The sequence below is a fragment of the Gracilinanus agilis genome, chromosome 5 (genome assembly GCF_016433145.1).
Source record: "Gracilinanus agilis isolate LMUSP501 chromosome 5, AgileGrace, whole genome shotgun sequence".
In the NCBI taxonomy this organism is placed as follows: Eukaryota; Metazoa; Chordata; class Mammalia; order Didelphimorphia; family Didelphidae; genus Gracilinanus; species Gracilinanus agilis.
This window is the reverse complement of record NC_058134.1, coordinates 1,058,672-1,068,339: the sequence shown is the minus strand read 5'-3', so window position 1 is coordinate 1,068,339 and position 9,668 is coordinate 1,058,672.

Here is a 9,668-nt window from a genome sequence, read left to right as displayed (position 1 = left end):
TTTACATATATCATTGTTCAAAACCTATTTCCATATTATTACTATTTGCAATAGTGATCATTTAAAGTCAACATCCCCAATCATACCTCCATCGAACCATGGCACAATAGCATTCCGTCACCAACACGTACCGCAATTAAAAATAAAGAGGATGGTTCCATCAGCCGTTCCCAAGTTGGTGGACATCCCCTCAGTTTCTAATTCTTTGCCTCTCCAAAAAGAGCAGCCACAAATATTTTTGTATAAGTAGGTTCTTTCCCCTTTTTATTATCTCTTTGGGATACAGATCCAGTGGTGGCATTACCAGATCAAAGGGTATGCACAGTTCTATAGACTTTTGGCCATAGTTCCAAATTGCCCTCTGGAATGGTTGGATCCATTCACAACTTCACCAACAATGCATTAGTGTCCCAAGATAGAACCATTCTAGACAGCAATTTGGAACCATGTCCAAAGGGCCACAAAACCATGCAGATCCTTGGACCCAACAATGCCACTGTTAAGTCTTTATCCCAAAGAGATCAGACATAAAGGAAAGGCACATATGTGTACAAAAATATTTATAGCAACTTTATATGTAGTGGCAAAAAATTGGAAATTGAGGGGATCTTCATCACTTGAGGAATGGCTGGACAAGTTATGGCATATGGTTGTAAGAAAATACTATTGTACCATAAGAAACCACGAACAGCATCAGTTCAGGAAGACTTGTATGAACTGATATGAAGTGAAGTGAGCAGAACCAGGAAAACACTGTATACGGTAACAGAAATAGTGCATAATGATGAACTGTGAAGGAATACACTATTATCGGCAACCCCAGAGGACTCTCCCCAGTCCTAGAAGGAACTGATGGAGTATGAATGCAGATCAAACCGTACCATTTCTTGTCTGGCTTCCTTCATGAGCTTTTTGTCTTACACATCTGATGTCTTCTTTCAAGACACGAGGAATCTGGGAATTTGTATTGCACGACAACACAGGAATATCTGGGAAGGGGGGAGGAGCGGAAGGTCGAGAGGGAGAAAAATTTGGATTGCAAAAGGAATTGTTACAAGAATTGCTTCTAAATACAATTTTTAAAAATGAAAGAACTGGGAAACACTAGAGGTCTGTATTCCAGCATGAACAGCGGCCAAGCAGGAAAAGCCAGGGGAGACACTAACCCTTAAATATGAAACATGTTCCAGATGAAATGGCAAATGTGCTAATAATCGCAGCATGGCACTTACTGACTAGAAGGCCCAAACCTAACAGCCCACTCCTATGGCTGCGTCACACTCTCCCACCAATGCCTCGAATGTCCAAGGGGGCAGGGGAAGGGAGAGTGGACCCAGCCTCCTAGAAACCTGGTAGGGAGGTACACGAGTAGGGCAATCCCTGGGCCCCCGGAGTTCATGCCTTTTTTTAATCATTAGAGGGTGGTTTCGACTCCATGTTGCCTTTTGACTGGAACATCTGTTCTTCTGGACCTCTTCATTTTCTTGGCCCGGTGAAGGAAGCAGTGGAAAGCTCTTTTAGCGTGCCTCGGTCCTGCGCCTGGGAGCGGGAGAGCATCTCGGCTCTCTTCCCTTGATTAAAAGCAGTTCTCTTTGAGCCTAAGATCTGCAGAGCAAGTGAGGGCTGCTCCCTCGGGGCTTTGAGGGCCGTCTCTGAGGGCTTTCCCAGAGAGGAGCTTCTCGAGCTCCAGGTGTTGCTAAAGGCAGCCTTCCCCCGCCAGCAAGTCAGATCTAGGATTTGTTTTCTGCAGGAAGTTCTTCACCTGAAAGCCTTCCTCCAATCAGCTCCCTGCATCAACCCCAGAATCTGGGTCTCAAGTCGGCTGGGGACGGCGATGGTCAGCTTCTCCCTGAGCTTCTGGCTTTCGACATCTTCGTTCCTGTAAACGGTTTGTCTCGCTGCTTTCTCTTTGTCACGTCAGGCCGACAAGCACAGACGCAGCTCCTACCGTGTGCCCGTCGGAGACATCAGGAGGAACAGGAAGGCTCCAGAGAGGCATTTCCTCCGTGTAGGGAACTCGGCTGAGAAACAGAGGCGAGGCGGCTGTGTGGGGAGTGCTGGGGAAAGTGCGGAGCCAGGAGTCGGGAAGGCTCGAGTTCCAAACTGGCTCAGTTATTCGGGTTTAGGGTCTGGGGTTTGGGTGGTAAAAATGAATAATATGGAAATAGGAATCAAGCGACAACACGTATAGAAGCCAGTGCAATCGTTATCCGCTCTGGGAGGGGGAGGGAACAAGAAGCATGTAACCACGGGAAAAGTTTTAAGAAACTGGCTCCGACCTTTCCTAGCTGTGTGACCCTGAGCCAGACACCACCCTTTGCCTCAGTTTCCTCATCTGTAAAATGGAGATAACAACAGCAGCTACCTCCCAGGACTGTTGTGAGGGCCAAATGAGGTAACGTTTGTGAAGTGCTTAACCCAGGCCCTGGCCCTTAGTGGGTGCCTAATCAATGCTTCCTTCCTTCTCTCCGTCGGCCCTTCCGTATACCTACATTCTGCCTCACGGGGTCTTGGGGCTCCTAAAGCCCTGACTGTGTATGTAGCCGGGGGAAGACTTGAACTCAGCTCCGATTGCCTCTGAGGTCGGTACCCCACGGCCACGCTACAAACGGGTGGTCAAGCAATGGTTCCTCGTCTCGTGGACTTTGGACTTCGCTAAGCCAGTTCAGTAATGGCTCCGCACTTTTGGGGGGGCTTTCCCTGTGCGCTCGGGGCCTCTCTTATTGGGCGGATCCAATCCCTCCCGATTCTCCACCGAAGGCTCAAGTGAAATCCAGCGTTCTGGAAACGTGGCCATTGCCCAATGGCGCGACCCTCCGTCACGCAGTTGAAGAACGTCCCGGCTGGAGCCAGCGGGGCTACGACCGCCCTGGCCAAGCCAGTGGGCCTCGCTCGGGCCTTCGCCCGGCCAGCAAGAGAAGCGCTTGGACGTGACCTTGGCGTGCCCTTCCAGCATGGGTTTGCCTTTCCTGTGGGCGTGGGCGCGTTTCGCCCCTGACAGGAAAGGACAGAAGAAAACCAGGAGGCCAGCGTTAGGGCCATAATCAGGGCCGGAGGCTGGACTCGTTTCCTTCGCTCCGTCGCGGCTTCACTAAAATCGCGCCAGAGGAGAGCCGGCTCGCGTCTCACTGGCTTTTCCGGGGAGAAAATACAGAAACCGGGTGCCACGAGCATGCCGGGAGCCTCACGGAAGAGGCTGAAACCCGGAGAAGGGGCCCAGCGGATTCGCTCGGGGCTCGCTTTCGGGGCCCCCTTCCGCCTCCTTGTTCAGCGATTCCTACCTGGCTGCGGCAGGCGAGCGGGAGACGAGCCCGGGTCCGAGAGGGAGCCCGGCCATTGTTCTCAGATCCGGGGACGCCCTGACACCAGGCTCCCGCAGAACTGCCCAGCAGGTCCGCCCAGATTCCTGGACGCCTGGAAGACACAATGCAGGCCAGCCGGAGACTCATTGTTTCTCCGACCAGCCCTCGAGACTGAGGGGAAACGAGGGGGGCTCCGGGTGCCCGGGGGGAAGGCCTCGAGGCCTCCGTGGCTTGGCATCGGCGCCAGGAGGGAGACAGGCTGCCTCCTCCTGTATGGCGAGTCCGCTCTCGGCCCCTGCCGTGCCTCATCCATCGGCCCTGCGTGGAAGCTGGAAGTGGCGGCCACGACGCCCCAGCTGAAGCGGAGGAGGGCGAGGAAGCCTCGTCGGCCCCGCGTGCGCTCCAGAAGCCAGACGTCAGCCCGACTGTGGCCAGAGCAGCGGGCCAGGCACGCAGGTCGCGGCCCTGCTGGCGCCTGCCGACATGACGCCTGGCCTCCTCGCCTGGCTTCTTGGGAGCCCGGCTTACGCCTCCTCTCACCTCCCCCCCTCCAGGCGGCTTCTGCCCTCGTGCCTTGGCCCTCCCTCGCTGGAACGCTTCCCATCCCGGCCTCGACTGGAGCTTGGAGGCCCTCCCCAAGAGAAGGCCTTCCGCCGCCAGGGATGCTTCGCTTTGCCCAGAGGATACAGTAGGCGCTCTATAAATGCTTCCTGCCTCTGGCTTCTCCTTCCCTGAATCCGGTGCCTCCCTCATTGGAATACACTAAGCTGGGGAGGGAGGCAGGGCAGGGACCCTCCTGCTGGTCAGCGCTTTGCATACGGTCCACGTGGGGAATCCAAGGGCCCGGAGAGCCTTGAAGGTCTCCTCTAGCTCCAGATCTGCCGCTCGAAGGCACCGAAGGGCCCGGCCCTGCCCCAGCTAGACTGCGGTCGCCTCTGCGGCCAGCATCTCCCAATAGCCCCTCTCAGGAACTCTCTTTCCATGAAATCGGCCCGTTTCCTCTTTGTCCAGCTCCAGGCTACCCCCTGCGGGAATATGGGGGAGAGCAGGAGAAGGCCGGACATCTCGGCCGGGCGTCGGGGGAAAGAGAGGGAAGATGCGGGAGAGAAAGGCTCCAGGGACAGGCAGGCACGTGGGAGGGGAGAGGTTCCGGGCTGGAATTCTGATGCTAAGGAGGAAGGAAAGAAGCGCTCTGAAGGCACTCCTGGGCCAGCGCGGGGAACCGGGACCGACCCGGAAACTTCCGTTTGAACAAAGCACGCCAGGACCCTCCTCTGGACTGGCAAAGGCCTCGCGAGCAGGAGGAGCAGCGCCGGCATCGGCAGGGGCCCGTCCAGTTGGGGTGGCCTTTGGGCACTTTGCTTTTCGAATGTTGGGGAAGAGGAGGCTGCGGCTGACGTGCCCCGTGATGGCCGGCGGGCAGAGCGGCTCAGAGCGCATTCCCTCTCGGGCTCTGCCAAGGAGGTGGCAGAATACAAGTGCCGAGAGCCGGAGGCGATGCCCAGCAGGGCTCAGGAGGCAGGACGGGAGCGCCTCGCCGGCCTGCCCAGAACAGGCGGAAGCGGGATTGGCGAGCCTCCTGCGCAGAGAACGGAAAGGATGTGGCGAGCCTGGCGAGGGAGGAAGCTCCCTCTTTCCCCAGAAGATAAGGGCTGGCCAAAGAGCTGGACACCAGTTCCTTGTGGACTCCTGGAGGGGGTGGTTGAAGGGATGGCAAATGAGCATCAGGAAGACGGAGCTGCCACCCCGGAGAGCCAGCATGGCGTCGTCGGGCCGTGACCCGACGTGTGTAAAGCGTTCTCCGAGGGTGAGCTGCTGTGGCGACCGAGAACCCCATCTCCCCAGGAGGAGGCCCAGGAGCCCGGGAGGGCAGAAGAGCAGCAGTGTGGAGGCTCGGCTCGGGGAGGCTCGAGGACGGCCCGAGGCTGCCGCTGTGAGAGGGGCCAGGCAATTGGATCCAAGGAGCGCTCCAGAGTGGTCTGAGGGGAGCTTATGAGGAGGCTCCCTCTGGGCAGCTGGAGGGCCCAGTGGGTAGAGCACTGGCCCTGGAGCCAGGAAGGCCTGAGTTCAAATCCAGCCTCATTTACTGATTAGCTGTGTGACCCCGGACAAATCACTTAACCTCTGTTTGCCTCAGTTTCCTCCTCTGTCAAACAGAGGTTATGAGAATACCTGGCACCCTCCCAGGGTGGGTGTAAGGCTCAAATGAGGTAATAATTATAAAGTGCTTGGCACAGTGCCCGGCATATAGTAAGGGCTATGGAAATGCTCGTTAGTAGCCTTGCTGCACTTGCTATCCTAACGTCGTCCCCCGTCCACTGGTCCACAAAAGATTAGCCTGATGGCCACCGAATGGAACCACGTGAGCTGACTGCCCCCCCCCCCCGCTCCCTTTTCATTTCTCTCTTTGTGGAAGTTCCCGAACATAAAGACGTCACTGAGCTCCCAGCCACGTGGACTGGGGGCGTGTGTGTGCGTGTTTGCCTGCGCCATCCTGCCTGGTGCCCTCTGAACCCTCCGAGGGGGCACCGAGCTGTAGGTCCCCCAATGACCCGTGGCACGTGGGTGAAGCCATTCGGGGCCTGTCCCTGCCCAGGTGACAGATCACAGTGGTCTGGCTCTGGGCTTCTCCTAGGTAGGTTGTGTTTACGGAGAGAGCCCTTGGGAGGCTCTCAGCAATGCGGAGAGCCGTGGGAGAATTCCTGGTGTCCTTCCAGGAGGCAGCATCCTCCCAGGAGATTAGAAGTGCGTTCATAGCGGCACGTTTTCACCAACATTGGGAGCTTTTCCCCAGCTAGCCTCGTCCTCTCGGTTCTCCTGAAAGAACACGGTTTGTCCAAAGAGCTCAATCACGAAGGCCCCTTCCAAGGCCTACTTGGCACCCAGCACTTTAGAAAGGACTTCTCTTAGGAAAATGGGATGTTTGACCTTGGAATATGTATCGGCCTCCCTAAAACACCCTGCTGTGGCTTTGCTCTGCCCGTCTGTGCAGGGTCACTGATGCCGGCCAGGGCCGCTCTGCGGGCTCTCCCTGCCATCGTCATTGGCGTCCAGGCTTCTCGGTCATGCCTGGCTCTTTGCGGCCCATCTGGGGCTTTCTTGGCAAAGACTGGGGCGGTTGGCCATTTCCTGCTCACTTTACCAATGAGGAAATGGAGGCAAACAGGGGAAGGTAACTTGCCCCAAAGGGCTCACCGAGTCAGTGTCTGAGGCTGGATTTGGCTCGGGGTTTCCTGACTTCTAGGCAGGGTCCCACCTGGCTGCCCTTCTGGCCCTGCCTCTCGGAGGCTCCTTGTTCGTCCCTTCCTCGTTCACCTCTGGCCAACTCCACGTATTGGCAATCCGCTCCTCTTTGGAGATCTTCTCGGTCCCTGCTGGGACGGCGGTTCTGCCGGGGGGGGGGGGGGCTCTCCCTTCATTCTTTTCCAAGTTGTTCCAGCGTGACTTGGCCATGCGAGCGGCCGCCCCTTCCTAGCTTACTGGGGCCGTCTGGTAGGAGATGCTGCTCTAACCCTAATTGCTGCCAGACCCTGTCTCGGCTTTCTTGGCGCTTCTTGCCCAAGAGGCGCTTTTCCCTGACCTTCCCAAGGCCCCGGAGCTCACTCCTTTGGGATTCTGTTCCTCTGTTCCCCTCGGCTGTTCTTTAACCGCTGCCAAGGAGCTCGGACAACAGCTGCTTTGCCATGTCCCCTCGTGGAGCCCTTCGTCTCCCCGCCGTTCCTTCGGCAGCAAGGAGGAATGAAAGCTTTCCTCGAGCTCTTCCTACGCACCGGGCGCCGAGCCAAGCCGCAGGAAGCAGACACAAAAAGGGAAGCAGTCCTGCCCTCCCAGAGTTCCTATTCTACTCTGGGGGGACAATAAGCGGCGTCCAAAGGCTGTGGGGAAACACGGAGAGCCTTGCTAGTGGCCAGAACAAGGCAGCTGAGACGGTGTGTAAAGACGCAGCCAGCCCGGAGCCCCGGCCGAAAACTTCGGCCCACCTGAGATTCTCCGGTTACACGAGCCTCCGAGATGCCTCTTCTCTCCCCTGTTCAAAATGTTGATGGCGGCCAACTAGGTCCCGAGGGACAGATTCCTCAGGGACGGGGCGAGGAGGGAGTGAGCAGGCTTCTACCAGGGAGATCCTGACCGAGACGGGGAGAACCTCTGAGCACGTCGCCTGGTGACTGTGACAGAGCCTCTGCTTCCCACGGCTCTCCCGAAGGCGTCTCCCACCCGTGTGCCAGCATCTGTGGGGATTCCTTGAAAGATGTAACAGCAGCGCTCCCTCGGCTCGGCGACGCTCTCTTCAGCACCAGGGGAGGAGTGAAGAGGAACCGGCTGTCCCTGGGAAGGAGAGGATCCAGGAAGCATCCCTGGGGGTGGGGAGAGCCCTCACGTGTTCCTGTTCACAGAGGGCACAGCATTGGTCACAGAAAGCTCCGAGACACGGCAGAGATTCCTGGAACATATCTGTGACCCCCCGAAGGAGTCTGGCTTGGGCTAACAGCCAGGAGAGACCAAGGGCCCAGCCTGCACTGGAGGGACACCCGAGGGAGCTTACCGAATCGTGTGTACGTCTGTGACTGCCAATGGACGTGCACTTTTTTTAAAACCCTTAACTTGTGTGTATTGGCTCCTAGGTGGAAGAGTGGTAAGGGTGGACAGTGGGGGTCAAGTGACTTGCCCAGGGTCACACAGCTGGGAAGTGTCTGAGGCCAGATTTGAACCCAGGATCTCCCGTCTCTAGGCCTGACTCTCCATCCACTGAGCTACCAGCTGCCCCTGGACATGCACTTTTAAAAGGAAGAGGAGGGGGTGGGGGAAACTGTGAGCCGCTGCCCCCTCCTAAGTTTCCACAAGAGCAAAGGGCTGGCTTTTCAATAGCCACCTTTTGTTGCTGTTTCCCGTGGCAGCACAGCCAGGGTGATGGAGAGGCATTTCTAGGGTGGAAGCCGGCACGATGAAGCCAAGTCTAGAACCAAGGAGGGCTCCAAAGGAGGACAGCTGCCCCCGCTGGCTCTGAGGAGTGGAACGGGACGCCAGCAGGGACCCCATGGGTGCCCCGGCTCGGCCAGCCCAGCGGCTCCCGAGACACACTCCAGGAACTCCAGAGCAGCTCCTCAGTTCTCTCCGAGCTCTCTGCCAAAGAGGCCCCGATCTCCCAGTCCCGGAGGAGCTGCTGGCTTTCACGTCTCTCCCATTCCTCGGTTCTCTCGTCGGCGTGTCTCCAGACCCGTCGAGTGATAAATATGAAAAATGATAAAGGCTGGTATAAATATATAAATTAGTATTTTAATTAAAGCCATGCTGATAGATAAAATCATTAGACCACGCGCTTGTAAGCATTCAAAACTGCCGCCTCCAGAAGCGCCTACTCGCCAAAGAGGCCACTCCCTCCTAAGCCAGGAGATTTAAACCCTTTCTGCGTCAAGACGTAAACCTTCCGAAGCCCAAAAACCGGAAACGGAAATCAGTTGGACCACGTTGGATCACGGGAAATGTAGTTTTGATACATTTCCCCTGTCCATAGAAATATATATATACACTTTTAGATGGCTTTTCCCAATTTTCACTTTTACACGAGGGGCCTCCGGGAGGGGCCGTCGCTGCTTTATTCCTGCATCAGTCGGGAAAGCTTCTAAGGCTTCTCCGGGGCATACGACGACACAAACACTCTGATCGGAGTTTTCCAAGGTCCTTCCGTGTCTACGCTTGGCAGCCATTTGTGTACGGAAGGGAACGTTGCGCTTTGGCCAGAGCCTTTCCGGGCCTCTACTTTTATACTAATATACGTGGCCAACCCCAGAGCACCCTTCTGGCTGCCCACCCTGGGCCCCTGGAGATCCGCCCTGTCGCCCCCTGGGCTCGCCTCTTCCTCTTCCCTCCCCTGCGCGCCAGGCCCAAGGCTGCCACTGGTTCTGGAAGTGGCACACGCACCAGCTGCCCTCGGCCTGTCTCTCTCCTCCCTGTTCTAGGAGAGGGAGGCTCTCTGGGGGTATCGGCAACACCCCACCATGTCTTGGAGTGTGAAAGCTGAGCCTGCCTCCCAGAAGGCTCAGAGCAGGGCTCGGCGCACCCGGCGAAGCACTGGGCCGTCTTCTCCGTTTAGTCATTCGTCCGCTGAACCGGACAGAGATCCCGAAGTGGACTTTGGCCAGTTTTGCCCTCTGGACTCCTCAGAAAGACCACCTGGAAGCATCGGGCTGCACTGTGCCGCTCCCCTAAGGGCACTCGCGATGGGATGTGACAAGTGGTAACCACATTTATGCAGTGGATTCCTGTTTGATTTTCACTGCAAGATGTAATTATTCTTCTTGGGAGACAAGGCTCCGGGAGTGATTCCTCCCCTCCCCCATCTCCCCTCCCCCCCCAGCCCCCACCCCA